Here is a 17,859-nt window from a genome sequence, read left to right as displayed (position 1 = left end):
GCATCGATGAGGGACTGCAAGCCCCTCGGGGTCGCTGCAAACAGCAAGACGTCATCTGCAAAGGCCGCTGCGTTGACTCTGCCGCAGCGTTAAGAGAGTCATAGTTACTCCCCCCGTTTACCCGCGCTTGCTTGAATTTCTTCACGTTGACATTCAGAGCACTGGGCAGAAATCACATTGCGTCAACACCCGCTAGGGCCATCGCAATGCTTTGTTTTAATTAGACAGTCGGATTCCCCCAGTCCGTGCCAGTTCTGAGTTGATCGTTGAATGGCGGCCGAAGAGAACCCGCGCACCCGCGCGCCCCCGGAGGAGCACGCTAAGGCGGACGCGGCCTCGCAACAAGGAAGATCCGTGGGAGGCCAACGCACGGGACAGTGCTCGGATCCTGCACGCAGGTTGAAGCACCGGGGCGCGAACGCCGCGCAGGCGCGCGCATCCTGCACCGCCAGCCAGCACGAGGCCGACCAACGGCGAGAGCAGACCACGCCCGCGCTAAACGCCCGCACTTACCGGCACCCCTACGGCACTCACCTCGCCCAGGCCCGGCACGTTAGCGCTGACCCACTTCCCGACCAAGCCCGACACGCCCCGATCCTCAGAGCCAATCCTTATCCCGAAGTTACGGATCCAATTTGCCGACTTCCCTTACCTACATTATTCTATCGACTAGAGGCTCTTCACCTTGGAGACCTGCTGCGGATATGGGTACGAACTGGCGCGACACCTCCACGTGGCCCTCTCCCGGATTTTCAAGGTCCGAGGGGAAGTTCGGGACACCGCCGCAACTGCGGTGCTCTTCGCGTTCCAAACCCTATCTCCCTGCTAGAGGATTCCAGGGAACTCGAACGCTCATGCAGAAAAGAAAACTCTTCCCCGATCTCCCGACGGCGTCTCCGGGTCCTTTTGGGTTACCCCGATGAGCATCTCTAAAAGAGGGGCCCGACTTGTATCGGTTCTGCTGCCGGGTTCCGGAATAGGAACCGGATTCCCTTTCGCCCAACGGGGGCCAGCACAAAGTGCATCATGCTATGACGGCCCCCAACAACATCGGATTTCTCCTAGGGCCTAGGATCGACTGACTCGTGTGCAACGGCTGTTCACACAAAACCCTTCTCCGCGTCAGCCCTCCAGGGCCTCGCTGGAGTATTTGCTACTACCACCAAGATCTGCACCGACGGCGGATCCAGGCAGGCTCACGCCCAGACCCTTCTGCGCCCACCGCCGCGACCCTCCTACTCGTCAGGGCTTCGCGGCCGGCCGCAAGGACCGGCCATGACTGCCAGACTGACGGCCGAGTATAGGCACGACGCTTCAGCGCCATCCATTTTCAGGGCTAGTTGCTTCGGCAGGTGAGTTGTTACACACTCCTTAGCGGATTCCGACTTCCATGGCCACCGTCCTGCTGTCTTAACCAACCAACGCCTTTCATGGTTTCCCATGAGCGTCGATTCGGGCGCCTTAACTCGGCGTTTGGTTCATCCCACAGCGCCAGTTCTGCTTACCAAAAGTGGCCCACTTGGCACTCCGATCCGAGTCGTTTGCTCGCGGCTTCAGCATATCAAGCAAGCCGGATATCTCACCCATTTAAAGTTTGAGAATAGGTTGAGGTCGTTTCGGCCCCAAGGCCTCTAATCATTCGCTTTACCGGATGAGACTCGTACGAGCCCCAGCTATCCTGAGGGAAACTTCGGAGGGAACCAGCTACTTGATGGTTCGATTAGTCTTTCACCCCTATACCCAGCTCCGACGATCGATTTGCACGTCAGAATCGCTACGGACCTCCATCAGGGTTTCCCCTGACTTCGTCCTGGCCAGGCATAGTTCACCATCTTTCGGGTCCCAACGTGTATGCTCTAGGTGCGCCTCACCTCGCAATGAGGACGAGACGCCCCGGGAGTGCGGAGGCCGCCGCCCCGTGAAGGGCGGGGAAGCCCCATCCTCCCTCGGCCCGCGCAAGGCGAGACCTTCACTTTCATTACGCCTTTAGGTTTCGTACAGCCCAATGACTCGCGCACATGTTAGACTCCTTGGTCCGTGTTTCAAAACGGGTCGTGAAATTGTCCAAAGCTGAAGCGCCGCTGACGGGAGCGATTATTCCGCCCGAGAGCATCCCGAGCCAACAGCGGCGCGGGTCCGGGGCCGGGCCAGGTAGGTCCGTCATCCGGGAAGAACCGCGCGCGCTTGCCGGGAGCCCGAGCGCCCAAAGGGGCGAATCGACTCCTCCAGATATACTGCCGGGCAGCCAGCCAGGACACCGGGGCTCTGCCCAACAGACGCGAACCGAGGCCCGCGGAAGGACAGGCTGCGCACCCGGGCCGTAGGCCGACACCCAGCGGGTCGCGACGTCCTACTAGGGGAGAAGTGCGGCCCATCGCACACCGGAACGGCCCCACCCCGCGGTGAGTGGAAAGGCAACCGGACACGACCCCACCGCGGATTGTTCCGCGCGGGCGGCCGGCCCAATCTGCCGAGGGCGGAGGCCAGTGGCCGGATGGGCGTGAATTTCACCCGTTCGACCTTTCGGACTTCTCACGTTTACCCCAGAACGGTTTCACGTACTTTTGAACTCTCTATTCAAAGTTCTTTTCAACTTTTCCTCACGGTACTTGTTCGCTATCGGTCTCGTGGTCATATTTAGTCTCAGATGGAGTTTACCACCCACTTGGAGCTGCACTCTCAAGCAACCCGACTCGAAGGAGAGGTCCCGCCGACGCTCGCACCGGCCGCTACGGGCCTGGCACCCTCTACGGGCCGTGGCCTCATTCAAGTTGGACTTGGGCTCGGCGCGAGGCGTCGGGGTAGTGGACCCTCCCAAACACCACATGCCACGACAGGCGGCAGCCTGCGGGGTTCGGTGCTGGACTCTTCCCTGTTCGCTCGCCGCTACTGGGGGAATCCTTGTTAGTTTCTTTTCCTCCGCTTAGTAATATGCTTAAATTCAGCGGGTAGTCTCGCCTGCTCTGAGGTCGTTGTACGAGGTGTCGCACGCCACACTGCCAGCCGGCTGTGCATGCTACCGAGTTAGTACCGGTATGCGAACCGCCAGGCGACGGGCGCGCATCGCACGTTTAAGGAGACGCCGCCGGCCCCACAGGCGGCCCGACACTCCCAGGTCTGCGAAGCGGGGCAAACGCCGCGCGCTTCAGTATACGTAGCCGACCCTCAGCCAGACGTGGCCCGGGAACGGATTCCATGGACCGCAATGTGCGTTCGAAACGTCGATGTTCATGTGTCCTGCAGTTCACATGTCGACGCGCAATTTCCTGCGTTCTTCATCGACCCACGAGCCGAGTGATCCACCGTCCTGGGTGATCTTTTCATAGTTTCCACTGTCTCTTTCAAGACAGTTGCATAGGCGGGACTGAGGCGTGTGGCGGCCCCTGTTCCAGTGTTCCGTGTCCAACGGCCTCACGGCCGATGGGCGTCGTACGGCTCCACACCGGAGCGGACAGGCACTCAGGCGAAAGTCATTCAAAACTGGCACCAGGCGCCAGGTGCCGCAGGCCAGCCGCTCCAGCGCTTCAGCGCTCGTACCACACAACGTTGCCGTTAGTTTTGAGACGAACGCGTGGTTCCGCACGCGGCGCACGGCTACTGCGAGCCGTACAGGTAGCTGCGTGTTGCGCGACGCGACACGCACATCGAAAGACATGCAGTCTAGTCGGTAATGATCCTTCCGCAGGTTCACCTACGGAAACCTTGTTACGACTTTTACTTCCTCTAAATGATCAAGTTTGGTCATCTTTCCAGTAGCATCGGCAACGACAGAGTCAACGCCGCGTACCAGTCCGAAGACCTCACTAAATCATTCAATCGGTAGTAGCGACGGGCGGTGTGTACAAAGGGCAGGGACGTAATCAACGCGAGCTTATGACTCGCGCTTACTGGGAATTCCTCGTTCATGGGGAACAATTGCAAGCCCCAATCCCTAGCACGAAGGAGGTTCAGCGGGTTACCCCGACCTTTCGGCCTAGGAAGACACGCTGATTCCTTCAGTGTAGCGCGCGTGTGGCCCAGAACATCTAAGGGCATCACAGACCTGTTATTGCTCAATCTCGTGCGGCTAGAAGCCGCCTGTCCCTCTAAGAAGAAAAGTAATCACTGACAGCACGAAGGATGTCACACGACTAGTTAGCAGGCTAGAGTCTCGTTCGTTATCGGAATTAACCGGACAAATCGCTCCACCAACTAAGAACGGCCATGCACCACCATCCACCGAATCAAGAAAGAGCTATCAATCTGTCAATCCTTCCGGTGTCCGGGCCTGGTGAGGTTTCCCGTGTTGAGTCAAATTAAGCCGCAGGCTCTACTCCTGGTGGTGCCCTTCCGTCAATTCCTTTAAGTTTCAGCTTTGCAACCATACTTCCCCCCGGAACCCAAAAGCTTTGGTTTCCCGGAGGCTGCCCGCCGAGTCATCGGAGGAACTGTGGCGGATCGCTGGCTGGCATCGTTTATGGTTAGAACTAGGGCGGTATCTGATCGCTTTCGAACCTCTAACTTTCGTTCTTGATTAATGAAAACATACTTGGCAAATGCTTTCGCTTCTGTTCGTCTTGCGACGATCCAAGAATTTCACCTCTAACGTCGCAATACGAATGCCCCCGCCTGTCCCTATTAATCATTACCTCGGGTTCCGATAACCAACAAAATAGAACCGAGGTCCTATTCCATTATTCCATGCACACAATATTCAGGCGGGCTTGCCTGCTTTAAGCACTCTAATTTGTTCAAAGTAAACGTGCCGACCCACCGAGATACTCAATAAAGAGCACCCTGGTAGGATTTCAACGGGGTCCGCCTCGGGACGCACGAGCACGCACGAGGCGGTCGCACGCCTTCGGCTCGCCCCACCGGCAGGACGTCCCACGATACATGCCAGTTAAACTCCGACGGGCGGTGAACCAACAGCGTGGGACACAAATCCAACTAAGAGCTTTTTAACCGCAACAACTTTAATATACGCTATTGGAGCTGGAATTTCCGCGGCTGCTGGCACCAGACTTGCCCTCCAATAGATACTCGTTAAAGGATTTAAAGTGTACTCATTCCGATTACGGGGCCTCGGATGAGTCCCGTAAAGTTATTTTTCGTCACTACCTCCCCGTGCCGGGAGTGGGTAATTTGCGCGCCTGCTGCCTTCCTTGGATGTGGTAGCCGTTTCTCAGGCTCCCTCTCCGGAATCGAACCCTGATTCCCTGTTACCCGTTACAACCATGGTAGGCGCAGAACCTACCATCGACAGTTGATAAGGCAGACATTTGAAAGATGCGTCGCCGGTACGAGGACCGTGCGATCAGCCCAAAGTTATTCAGAGTCACCAAGGCAAACGGACCGGACGAGCCGACCGATTAGTTTTGATCTAATAAAAGCGTCCCTTCCATCTCTGGTCGGGACTCTGTTTGCATGTATTAGCTCTAGAATTACCACAGTTATCCAAGTAACGTGGGTACGATCTAAGGAACCATAACTTATTTAATGAGCATTCGCGGTTTCACCTTAATGCGGCTTGTACTGAGACATGCATGGCTTAATCTTTGAGACAAGCATATGACTACTGGCAGGATCAACCAGGGAGCTGCGTCAACGAGAGCTGAGCAGCCGGCCGCCCGGGAGAGTGTCCCGGGGGCCCGCATGAACACGCAAGCGTCCGCTCATTATTCTGCAAACAGGAGGAGGCTGAGCTCCCCTGCACAATACACCTCGAAACCCTCTCAGGTCCCGGCGGCGCGCAGCGCCGTCCTAAGTACTTGGTCGGGTTCGAGAGAGGCGCAATCGCCCGGAGTTAGGCGAGTAGACGCTTTAGGTGCGACCACCCGTGCTCCCAACTGAGCTTGCCGCTGCCGACTGAGGCCCGGGAGCGTGCTGTCGTGGCATTGCCAGCGGGAGACAACACGCGCCACCTACAGTGACCGGCAGCTCCAACGCCAGCGCCACAGAAGGACAAAAGCCCCAATTGGGTGCCGAAGCGAACTCTCCCAGCACAGCGCACGCACCAACACGTCTGCACAGCTGCGATACAAACCACCTGCGAGAACCGCTGGGGCGACCGAGCAGCAGACGGCGTGGCGGCGCCGAGCGCCGGGCGGCGGCGCATCCTCAGCGCACACAGTCCTCAATCGGACCAGCACACTGCAGATGGCCACCGCACTTGACACCGGGCCCGCGAGGACCTACTTTGGCCGCATGGCGCCGCGCGCAGGGTGCGCTGGCGCGCAACTGCGCCGCCTGCCGCGTCCGTCGGCCGTCGCGCCTGCCACTGGCCGCCCCCACCAGCCGGCTGTAGCGCGTCCGCCCACGCAGCGCGCTGCCAGCACGCCAGGCGGCCCCCACTCACCGGCGGGGGACGGTCCCACCCAGCCACCGCCGCGTATCGCTTCACACCCAGATGCCATTCACGTTCGTGGGCATGGTGGGTATCGCTGAAACAACCGGTTAATAGCTCAACCGATCGTCGCCATCACTGATTCACCTCTAGCGAGAACAACCGCACCACAACGGGTTACCAGAGTTTCATTTGCGTAACGTCACCAGCAAACGTAGACGTCCATCGCCATTTGCAACGTCAACGAGTATTGCATGCCTGTGTCAGGTGTCACAAGACACTTCGTCTGCCCACATACATGCAACAAACTATATTGCGACGGTTGCGGTTAGGCAACACTACACTAATTCAACGAGTCGCATAACAATTACAGAGCAGGTTAAGGCGCAACGTGCGTCAGGTTAAGGAACAATATGGGTTAGGTTAAGGGGCAACATGGGTTAGGTTAAGGCACAACGTAGGTTAGGTTATGGCGCGATATAGGTTAGGTTATGGCGCGACATAGGATAGGTTATGGCACGACATAGGTTAGGTTATGGCGCGACGTAGGTTAGGTTAAGGCGCGACGTAGGTTAGGTTAAGGCGCGACGTAGGTTAGGTTAATGCGCGACATGGATTAGGTTAAGGCACAACGTAGGTTAGGTTACGGCACAATGTAGGTTAGGTTAAGGCACAATGTAGGTTAGGTTAAGGCGCAACGTAGGTTAGGTTAAGGTGCAACGTAGGTTAGGTTAAGGCGCAACGTAGGTTAGGTTAAGGCGCAACATAGGTTAGGTTAAGGCGCATCATAGGTTAGGTTAAGGTGCAACATAGGTTAGGTTAAGGTACGATATAGGTTAGGTTAAGGTACGATATAGGTTAGGTTAAGGTACGATATAGGTTAGGTTAAGGTACGATATTAGTTAGGTTAAGGTACGATATAGGTTAGGTTAAGGTACGATATAGGTTAGGTTAAGGTACGATATAGCTTAGGTTAAGGTACAATATAGCTTAGCTTAAGGTACAATATAGCTTAGGTTAAGGTACAATATAGCTTAGGTTAAGGTACAATATAGCTTAGGTTAAGGTCCAATATAGCTTAGGTTAAGGTCCAATATAGCTTAGGTTAAGGTACACATTGTTGTAAGGAAAGGTGTATTTGGGGGGGGGGGGCGGTAGGTTCGTTGATAGTGATTATCGTAAGTGGATGCCTGCCGCATCACACGATTTGTCACGTCAGGATGCACTTTTGGCTCATGACAGGCGGCGCTCCGATTCCATGGTTGTGGCAGACCTGTGTCTTTCATTCCTGCCATTGTTTGTGTGCTGTGACAGGAGGCAGTATTGTGATGTTGGGTGCACCCCTGTGTAGGACATGTGTGGGTGTTCGTGGCTTAGCTGAGCAATGGCGGATGTCGGAAGGGTGGGATATTCTGTTTTCTGGGTGGACCTCCCGGTCTGGTTATGATAGTGTGAGTTGTGTAATGTGGCGGAGAGGATGCACTGGATGTTCTTCCATGCTGGTGGTTAGATATTGTGTGTGTGCCTGTTACAGGCAGAGAGTAGTGTGTGATAAGAGTGTCTGGCTGACGTGTGGTTCTCATTGTGTGCAGAGTCTTTCAGCATGTATAGGGACGGTTGTATATATTATCTGCATTCTGATGGCTCTGCATCTATTACTAATCAGTGCCGTGTATACGGTTACTCTGGTTCCAGTCGAAACTGTTCTATCTCTGTACATTAGTGACACTGCGGCTCCATTATGTTGCTACCCCTGTCGGCCGTTTCCCCCAGTGTATGGCAAATGATTATCAGCAATCAGTCTATTAGTCAATACCGGTAGTGTGACGACGTCAAATGTCTGGGATGGGGGAAGCTACACCCTTCCCGTGGGTCAGGGCCTAGAAAGACTCTTCCCACGCAGGAGGCTCGGACTGTCGTTACTCTTCCGAGAAATATATTTGCCCAACGTTTTTTGCGACTGCGAGTGCAATGCCCACGGGTACCGACATGGATGGGGCGCTTCCTAGCTGATCGCTCAGCATTGGAGAAATATATTTGCCCAACGTTTTTTGCGACTGCGAGTGCAACGCCCACGGGTATCGACATGGATGGGGCGCTTCCTAGCTGATCGCTCCGCATGGGAATCCGTACAGTGAGCAATGCGATCGCGTCTGTAGCTTGTACGTGGTACAGCTCGCAGCTCATGTATAGGGACAGTAGTGTACATGGGTTCGCTGGTTAGGGGTTTACCCCACACCAGAGGGGAATTGTCATTCGGGATACCAGAGCTCTCGCTCATACTCCCTTCTAATTCTCTCCATGGTCCACAATCTAGCTACTTTCTGCAAGGGAACGGTCTTGGAAAAACTACCCCCAGTGTGGGGGAATGGACCCTCCGTGGAGGAGCACCTTTAGCCACCCATTGGGTGTCCACGGGGAACCACGTGGAGGCGGTGCCGCCATCCCTGGCATCGACCCTTATGCCAGAGATAAAGCATCCACAGGCAGCTTGCCATTTGTATGGGAGGTTTGCCCTCCAGCCTGGCCAGTCCTGCACGCTGTTGCACACTGGAAATTCAGGATTTGGGCCAAATTTCCCTCTTATTCGTTATAACATCCATGTTGATGTTCATATGACACTGTACTTTTATGATACTATATTATGTCTATTTATTTATTTATTTATTTATTATTATTTTTCTTTGAATTTACACAAGTTTTCTTATGGACTGATCACTTTTCTTTATTGTGCTATACCAATTAATTACTAGTTCCTATGTCCTTGCAACATAGTTTGTTGCCAGGAGAGGCCACTTGGGTCCTAATTGTTTGGCATCTTGCTTCAGGTTCAGGGTTGCCCACTTTCTTATTTCTATAATATACCTACTTATTACTAGCTTACATTTATTTTTATATTGGGTAATTGATAACCAGGCAAAGTCACTGGAGTCCATTCATTTATCTTATCTACTCTATTTCAGTTAATATTCTAGTTACTTCTCTAACTTCAAAGGCTTCCTCAGCAAACAGTTTTATTGCCGTGTATGTTTCACTGGTTTCCAGTAGCAAATGTTTTGACTGGAAAGTTGTTTCACCCACTGCTGTTATGAGTCTGTGCCTCTGTTCGTCGTAGTTTGTGCATACATAGAGGATATGGTCAGTGTCCTCCTCTTCTCCGCATGTGCACATTGGGTCTGCTTCAATTGTGAGTTGATGCAGCTTTTTCCGTAGGCCATGTCCAGTGAGCAGGCAGGTGAGTGAGTATGATGGCGTCACCGTTTTACGCCATCCTGTCTGCCAGTGTGAGACTTTTGGAGTCCATTCGTAAGAAGCCCTTCCATTTTCTGAGCCTTCCCACCTTGCTTGCCATTCCTGTTGTAGCATGCAATCAATTGCCTTTTCTGGTCTTGTTCGAGGTGTCTGTGGCCCGGGTACTGGAAACCCTGCAAGAGTTCCAACCAAACCATGTCTGACGTGGTACAATAGGGCTGCCCTTATTACCTCAAGGTCCAATGGGAAGCATCCAGAGAGTACCTGTAGGGCTTCATTTGATGTTGTTCTGCAGGCTTTTGTCATCTGCAATAGGAAAGGTCTCTGGATTGAGTAGAGTATCCTTTGGATGTACTTAGTCTTCGCTCTTTCCCCCCAAGCTGCAGCACCGTATTTACAAATTGACAGACAGAGACCACTGTAGATTAGTTTCAATGATCGTCGTTTTAGACCCCACTCTGATCTGGTGACCCGTATTAATGCACCTGAAATTGCACCCAGCTTCTGTTGGATTCTCTTCACATGTGGAGTGAATGTCAGCTTCTCGTCCAGCGTAACGCCCAGGTATGTGAATTCTTTCACAAACTTGATGTTCTGCCCTTCGAATTTTACTTGTGGTGGCCTCTCCCTATCAAAGTGTCCTTTTAATGTCATTGCTACAGTCTTCGGTTTGGAGATTTGCAGTTTATTTGTCTTGGCCCAGTCTCCAATCTCTCTCAAGGCTAGTGTCGCCTGGTCCTCAAGTTGCTTGCGGCTGTTGCCTCGAGTGATGATGGTGAGGTCATCTGCATAAGCTACTTTGGTCCATTGGTTCCCTTCTTTTTCCACTACTATTTCATCAAAAACTAGATTCCAAAGAAAGGGACCACAGATGGAACCTTGTGGACACCCTTTTGTGACTAATTTTTCGGTTGTGCCAGCACTTGTTTGCACTATGGCCTTCCTATTTGTGAAATAGTTTTCTATTAGTCTATATATGTTTATTGGGCAGCCTATTTCCCGTAGTCGCCTCATGACACTTGGCCACCATAAATTGTCAAACGCCCCAGCGATATCCACAAAGATGGCCATGACATACTTCTCCTCACATACAGTATTGTGTAGCACCTGCCTAATAGCCATCTCTGTGGATGCACCTTTCCTGAACCCAAACTGGTTTGGGGCTTTAAGACCTGAGGTTTCGTATTGTTCCTCCAGGCGCCATACCATTAATCTCTCAAGTACTTTCACTAGTATAGACAGTAGACATATGGGCCGATATGATTTTGGTTCATCTCTAGGCTTTCCATGGGACTTGAGCAATATGCACACTAGTCCTTTTTTCCATGGCTCTGGTACAGTATGTTCACGAAGGCAAGAGTTGAATATATCCATTAGGAGAGCTGGATGTGTGCGCCATATTCTTTTAATTATTAGGTCATCAATACCATCAGGGCCTGTAGCTTTCTTCGGTTTACATGCTTTGATGGCAGCGTCCACTTCCTCTCTCGAAAACTCTGGTGCGTTTTCTATACTGCTGTACCTTATGTTTTCCACTTTAACTTCTTCCTGATGAGCTGTATCCTCTTCTGGTTTGTCATCGGGCAGAAGTGAGCGCAGTAGATGCTGGATTGTGTCCTCCCACGTCATTGTTTGGGTCTGGTTTGGAAGTTTTATGTTGCTGAGGACGTTTTCTGTACCTGTTTTTGGTCGGAGTATTTTTTGAGTTGCTGCCCAGGGATTGTTGTTGTCACAGTCAGATACCTACTTCTTCCATGCATCCTCTTTAGCAACGGTGATCTGTTTTGTGTATTCATTTCGTTTTATTTTGTACTCTTGTTTTGCTGCTTCGATTTCTTCTGCAGTTCCATTTCGGCGGGCATTTTGCAGGGTTCGTCGTGCTGTCATTGTGTTTTGTCGCTGTAGTCTAAGTGTCTCGTTCCACCATGGTATAGGGTGCTGTAGCCAGGTTTTTCTTCTCATCGATTTCTTGCAGCTAGCTCGTACTGCCCCTTCCAGGCATCGAACTTTCTCATTAACATCCATTGCTTGGATATTCTCCAGGTATTCTACTTCCTTTGCAAAGCACTGATCAAAAATTGCCCATTTCACAAATTGTGTGTTGTATTTTTCTTGCACTATAGCTGTTCTGTTTCTCTGTTGTGGGGCAATTTCATATGTTATGGCCCTGTGATCGCTGGTTGTCCATCCCCCATGAACCTTCCATTTTGTTGTTGTTCTAGCCACAATTGTTGTACAAATAGTGAGGTCTATGTTACTCTCTCCATTTGGTCCACTGAAAGTTGTTAATGGAGATTCCTCATTCAGTAGTACAAGACCATGCTGGTAGATGAAGTCTTCCATTTTCCTACCGTCCCCATCTGCCATATCACCATACCATAATGGGGATGTCGCATTTGCATCTAGGCCTATAACTACTGGTTTTCCAGCCAAGTTGTGCAGTATGTCCTCAAGTTTATTTAGGAAGCGGTCAATAGGTTCACCATACTGGCAGTACGTACACACCAGGTACAGTTCTCCAAAGGCTCCACTTATGCTTGCCGCACATGTATGCGTATCAGATAATGTGGTTAGCTGGAGTACATTTAAGCTCTTAGTACGAATGATTATAGCTGCCTTTGGTGTTCCATGTTTGGAGCTGTAAACCATTCGATAACCTGGTGGATAACCTGTGATTTTGTCATCTAGTGTGTATGGTTCCTGTACCAGTAGTACATCTAACTCCTCTTCCTCCATTTTCATGACTAGTTGGTCAGGTACTGTTTTAGATCTTTGTCCATTTATTTGGAGGATTTTTAAGGGGCTAAGTTGTAGGTCCGTTGAGGATCTATGGTCTGAAGGTAGCACATCGTTGTTATTACTTCCCATAATTGGTCATTCGTTGGATTGTTTCTTTTGCTCTCTTGTATTCAGGGCAGTTTTGGTCCAGAACTGAGTGTTTGCAGTCTCTCTTCCAGCGTTTGCAGTTCGCACATTGTGGTGGTTGTTCTTTAAGCCTGCATTCTTTGAAGGAGTGTCCAGGTGCTGCACAGTGTCCGCATATTGTTTCAGCACTTGTGCATCTTCTTGATGTGTGACCAAAGCCCTGGCATTTATAGCACCTGCTAATATTTGTGTAGTTTTGCACCCTGTGGGATGTGCAGTGGAGATACACTCGTCCTTGGTCAGTCAGCCTGTTCCATATTTTCGGTGCCACCTCCAGCACTAGGTTCACCACTTCTCGATTTTTTGGTCCAGTTTTGAAGGCGATCTGTGTTCCACTCACGACCTCTTCAAGTGTGAGGCCTGCTCTTGACAGATTTCGTTCATACAGCTCAGTTTTCAGCTGTCCTTCTTGAGTATCTCTTGGAACATCAAAGAGAATTACCCTGGGATTCCTTTTTTTTGGGTCCTGGATGGTAAGCCCTGAACGACTAAACTCTTCACACTTCTTCAGTCTGTTTGCTTCTTCAGTATCAGGGAATTCTAGTATTACGTTTTTGTCCCTTGTAGTCTTAAATTTCGTGACCATCACATCTTTCAGCGATGTTGTGATGACTTTCTTTACTGTTTCCTCGAGATCTTTTGCTGCTTGTTGCGCTCCTTCTGCTGGCTTCACAACTAGCAATTTGGGCTCAGGTTTTGGACCTCGACTTTGGTTGGTGGGTGTCGCTTTGGTGGATGCCTTGGAAGCATATGTTTCCTGTACTGGTATTTTTGCTGCTTGGGCAGCTTTAGTGCACCTGAGTTCCGTTTTCAGTTCCAAAATTTCCATTTCGTATTTCCGTACAATTCGCTCATATGCCGATAATTTTCCCAAAATAAACCTTTTCTGGACATTGTTTATCTTATTCGTTTCATTAAAAATGAAGGACACTATTTCTTCCCTCATAGCTACCATGTTTTCCAGATCTTCCTGGGCTTTGGAGGAGTCGTTCTCCATGGGGGCCAGCGAGATTCTATTTGGCTCTGTTTTTGCAGGTGACAATTCTTTGTTTGTCCCCATTTTGTTTTGTTTTTGGGCGTTACCTTGTGTGTTTCATGTGTCCTAGTCTGGAGTTATTGTGTCCGTGCAGAAGCCGCCTTTGTACACTGGCGAGTGAAACACTTGGCCAGTTCGTTTATCGCGAGTGGCTTCGCGCGGCGCGTGATGCTGCTGTAGCGCTGGTTTCGGGTCCTCACCGGCCGCCTGGTGTTATGGCGCGACATAGGATAGGTTATGGCACGACATAGGTTAGGTTATGGCGCGACGTAGGTTAGGTTAAGGCGCGACGTAGGTTAGGTTAAGGCGCAACGTAGGTTAGGTTAAGGCGCGACATGGATTAGGTTAAGGCACAACGTAGGTTAGGTTACGGCACAATGTAGGTTAGGTTAAGGCACAATGTAGGTTAGGTTAAGGCGCAACGTAGGTTAGGTTAAGGCGCAACGTAGGTTAGGTTAAGGCGCAACGTAGGTTAGGTTAAGGCGCAACATAGGTTAGGTTAAGGCGCATCATAGGTTAGGTTAAGGTGCAACATAGGTTAGGTTAAGGTACGATATAGGTTAGGTTAAGGTACGATATAGGTTAGGTTAAGGTACGATATAGGTTAGGTTAAGGTACGATATTAGTTAGGTTAAGGTACGATATAGGTTAGGTTAAGGTACGATATAGGTTAGGTTAAGGTACGATATAGCTTAGGTTAAGGGACAATATAGCTTAGCTTAAGGTACAATATAGCTTAGGTTAAGGTACAATATAGCTTAGGTTAAGGTACAATATAGCTTAGGTTAAGGTCCAATATAGCTTAGGTTAAGGTCCAATATAGCTTAGGTTAAGGTACACATTGTTGTAAGGAAAGGTGTATTTGGGGGGGGGGCGGTAGGTTCGTTGATAGTGATTATCGTAAGTGGATGCCTGCCGCATCACACGATTTGTCACGTCAGGATGCACTTTTGGCTCATGACAGGCGGCGCTCCGATTCCATGGTTGTGGCAGACCTGTGTCTTTCATTCCTGCCATTGTTTGTGTGCTGTGACAGGAGGCAGTATTGTGATGTTGGGTGCACCCCTGTGTAGGACATGTGTGGGTGTTCGTGGCTTAGCTGAGCAATGGCGGATGTCGGAAGGGTGGGATATTCTGTTTTCTGGGTGGACCTCCCGGTCTGGTTATGATAGTGTGAGTTGTGTAATGTGGCGGAGAGGATGCACTGGATGTTCTTCCATGCTGGTGGTTAGATATTGTGTGTGTGCCTGTTACAGGCAGAGAGTAGTGTGTGATAAGAGTGTCTGGCTGACGTGTGGTTCTCATTGTGTGCAGAGTCTTTCAGCATGTATAGGGACGGTTGTATATATTATCTGCATTCTGATGGCTCTGCATCTATTACTAATCAGTACCATGTATACGGTTACTCTGGTTCCAGTCGAAACTGTTCTATCTCTGTACATTAGTGACACTGCGGCTCCATTATGTTGCTACCCCTGTCGGCCGTTTCCCCCAGTGTATGGCAAATGATTATCAGCAATCAGTCTATTAGTCAATACCGGTAGTGTGACGACGTCAAATGTCTGGGATGGGGGAAGCTACACCCTTCCCGTGGGTCAGGGCCTAGAAAGACTCTTCCCACGCAGGAGGCTCGGACTGTCGTTACTCTTCCGAGAAATATATTTGCCCAACGTTTTTTGCGACTGCGAGTGCAATGCCCACGGGTACCGACATGGATGGGGCGCTTCCTAGCTGATCGCTCAGCATTGGAGAAATATATTTGCCCAACGTTTTTTGCGACTGCGAGTGCAACGCCCACGGGTATCGACATGGATGGGGCGCTTCCTAGCTGATCGCTCCGCATGGGAATCCGTACAGTGAGCAATGCGATCGCGTCTGTAGCTTGTACGTGGTACAGCTCGCAGCTCATGTATAGGGACAGTAGTGTACATGGGTTCGCTGGTTAGGGGGTTACCCCACACCAGAGAGGAATTGTCATTCGGGATACCAGAGCTCTCGCTCATACTCCCTTCTAATTCTCTCCATGGTCCACAATCTAGCTATTTTCTGCAAGGGAACGGTCTTGGAAAAACTACCCCCAGTGTGGGGGAATGGACCCTCCGTGGAGGAGCACCTTTAGCCACCCATTGGGTGTCCACGGGGAACCACGTGGAGGCGGTGCCGCCATCCCTGGCATCGACCCTTATGCCAGAGATAAAGCATCCACAGGCAGCTTGCCATTTGTATGGGAGGTTTGCCCTCCAGCCTGGCCAGTCCTGCACGCTGTTGCACACTGGAAATTCAGGATTTGGGCCAAATTTCCCTCTTATTCGTTATAACATCCATGTTGATGTTCATATGACACTGTACTTTTATGATACTATATTATGTCTATTTATTTATTTATTTATTTATTATTATTTTTCTTTGAATTTACACAAGTTTTCTTATGGACTGATCACTTTTCTTTATTGTGCTATACCAATTAATTACTAGTTCCTATGTCCTTGCAACATAGTTTGTTGCCAGGAGAGGCCACTTGGGTCCTAATTGTTTGGCATCTTGCTTCAGGTTCAGGGTTGCCCACTTTCTTATTTCTATAATATACCTACTTATTACTAGCTTACATTTATTTTTATACTGGGTAATTGATAACCAGGCAAAGTCACTGGAGTCCATTCATTTATCTTATCTACTCTATTTCAGTTAATATTCTAGTTACTTCTCTAACTTCAAAGGCTTCCTCAGCAAACAGTTTTATTGCCGTGTATGTTTCACTGGTTTCCAGTAGCAAATGTTTTGACTGGAAAGTTGTTTCACCCACTGCTGTTATGAGTCTGTGCCTCTGTTCGTCGTAGTTTGTGCATACATAGAGGATATGGTCAGTGTCCTCCTCTTCTCCGCATGTGCACATTGGGTCTGCTTCAATTGTGAGTTGATGCAGCTTTTTCCGTAGGCCATGTCCAGTGAGCAGGCAGGTGAGTGAGTATGATGGCGTCACCGTTTTACGCCATCCTGTCTGCCAGTGTGAGACTTTTGGAGTCCATTCGTAAGAAGCCCTTCCATTTTCTGAGCCTTCCCACCTTGCTTGCCATTCCTGTTGTAGCATGCAATCAATTGCCTTTTCTGGTCTTGTTCGAGGTGTCTGTGGCCCGGGTACTGGAAACCCTGCAAGAGTTCCAACCAAACCATGTCTGACGTGGTACAATAGGGCTGCCCTTATTACCTCAAGGTCCAATGGGAAGCATCCAGAGAGTACCTGTAGGGCTTCATTTGATGTTGTTCTGCAGGCTTTTGTCATCTGCAATAGGAAAGGTCTCTGGATTGAGTAGAGTATCCTTTGGATGTACTTAGTCTTCGCTCTTTCCCCCCAAGCTGCAGCACCGTATTTACAAATTGACAGACAGAGACCACTGTAGATTAGTTTCAATGATCGTCGTTTTAGACCCCACTCTGATCTGGTGACCCGTATTAATGCACCTGAAATTGCACCCAGCTTCTGTTGGATTCTCTTCACATGTGGAGTGAATGTCAGCTTCTCGTCCAGCGTAACGCCCAGGTATGTGAATTCTTTCACAAACTTGATGTTCTGCCCTTCGAATTTTACTTGTGGTGGCCTCTCCCTATCAAAGTGTCCTTTTAATGTCATTGCTACAGTCTTCGGTTTGGAGATTTGCAGTTTATTTGTCTTGGCCCAGTCTCCAATCTCTCTCAAGGCTAGTGTCGCCTGGTCCTCAAGTTGCTTGCGGCTGTTGCCTCGAGTGATGATGGTGAGGTCATCTGCATAAGCTACTTTGGTCCATTGGTTCCCTTCTTTTTCCACTACTATTTCATCAAAAACTAGATTCCAAAGAAAGGGACCACAGATGGAACCTTGTGGACACCCTTTTGTGACTAATTTTTCGGTTGTGCCAGCACTTGTTTGCACTATGGCCTTCCTATTTGTGAAATAGTTCTCTATTAGTCTATATATGTTTATTGGGCAGCCTATTTCCCGTAGTCGCCTCATGACACTTGGCCACCATAAATTGTCAAACGCCCCAGCGATATCCACAAAGATGGCCATGACATACTTCTCCTCACATACAGTATTGTGTAGCACCTGCCTAATAGCCATCTCTGTGGATGCACCTTTCCTGAACCCAAACTGGTTTGGGGCTTTAAGACCTGAGGTTTCGTATTGTTCCTCCAGGCGCCATACCATTAATCTCTCAAGTACTTTCACTAGTATAGACAGTAGACATATGGGCCGATATGATTTTGGTTCATCTCTAGGCTTTCCATGGGACTTGAGCAATATGCACACTAGTCCTTTTTTCCATGGCTCTGGTACAGTATGTTC

At 50.2% G+C, this 17,859-nt stretch overlaps 1 long non-coding RNA gene and 2 other non-coding genes across 3 annotated transcripts in view; 1 reads left to right on the top strand and 2 right to left on the bottom strand.

Moving 5' to 3' along the window:
- The first annotated feature begins 1,202 nt into the window (after window positions 1–1,202).
- Window positions 1,203–17,859, top strand: part of LOC126474993 (uncharacterized) — a 36,387-nt gene continuing 19,730 nt past the window's right edge. Inside the window, exon 1 of the long non-coding RNA XR_007586630.1 lies at window positions 1,203–1,352. This is a non-coding gene — a long non-coding RNA (uncharacterized LOC126474993). The remainder of the gene's footprint in view (window positions 1,353–17,859) is intronic.
- LOC126476478 (5.8S ribosomal RNA) lies at window positions 3,160–3,314 on the bottom strand. The gene has a single exon (XR_007587008.1). It is a non-coding gene; the product is annotated as a 5.8S ribosomal RNA (ribosomal RNA).
- LOC126476947 (small subunit ribosomal RNA) lies at window positions 3,669–5,577 on the bottom strand. Its single transcript, XR_007587378.1, has one exon. It is a non-coding gene; the product is annotated as a small subunit ribosomal RNA (ribosomal RNA).

This window comes from Schistocerca serialis, chromosome 4 (genome assembly GCF_023864345.2).
Source record: "Schistocerca serialis cubense isolate TAMUIC-IGC-003099 chromosome 4, iqSchSeri2.2, whole genome shotgun sequence".
Classification (NCBI taxonomy): Eukaryota; Metazoa; Arthropoda; class Insecta; order Orthoptera; family Acrididae; genus Schistocerca; species Schistocerca serialis.
This window is presented reverse-complemented; position numbering and strand designations above follow the sequence as displayed.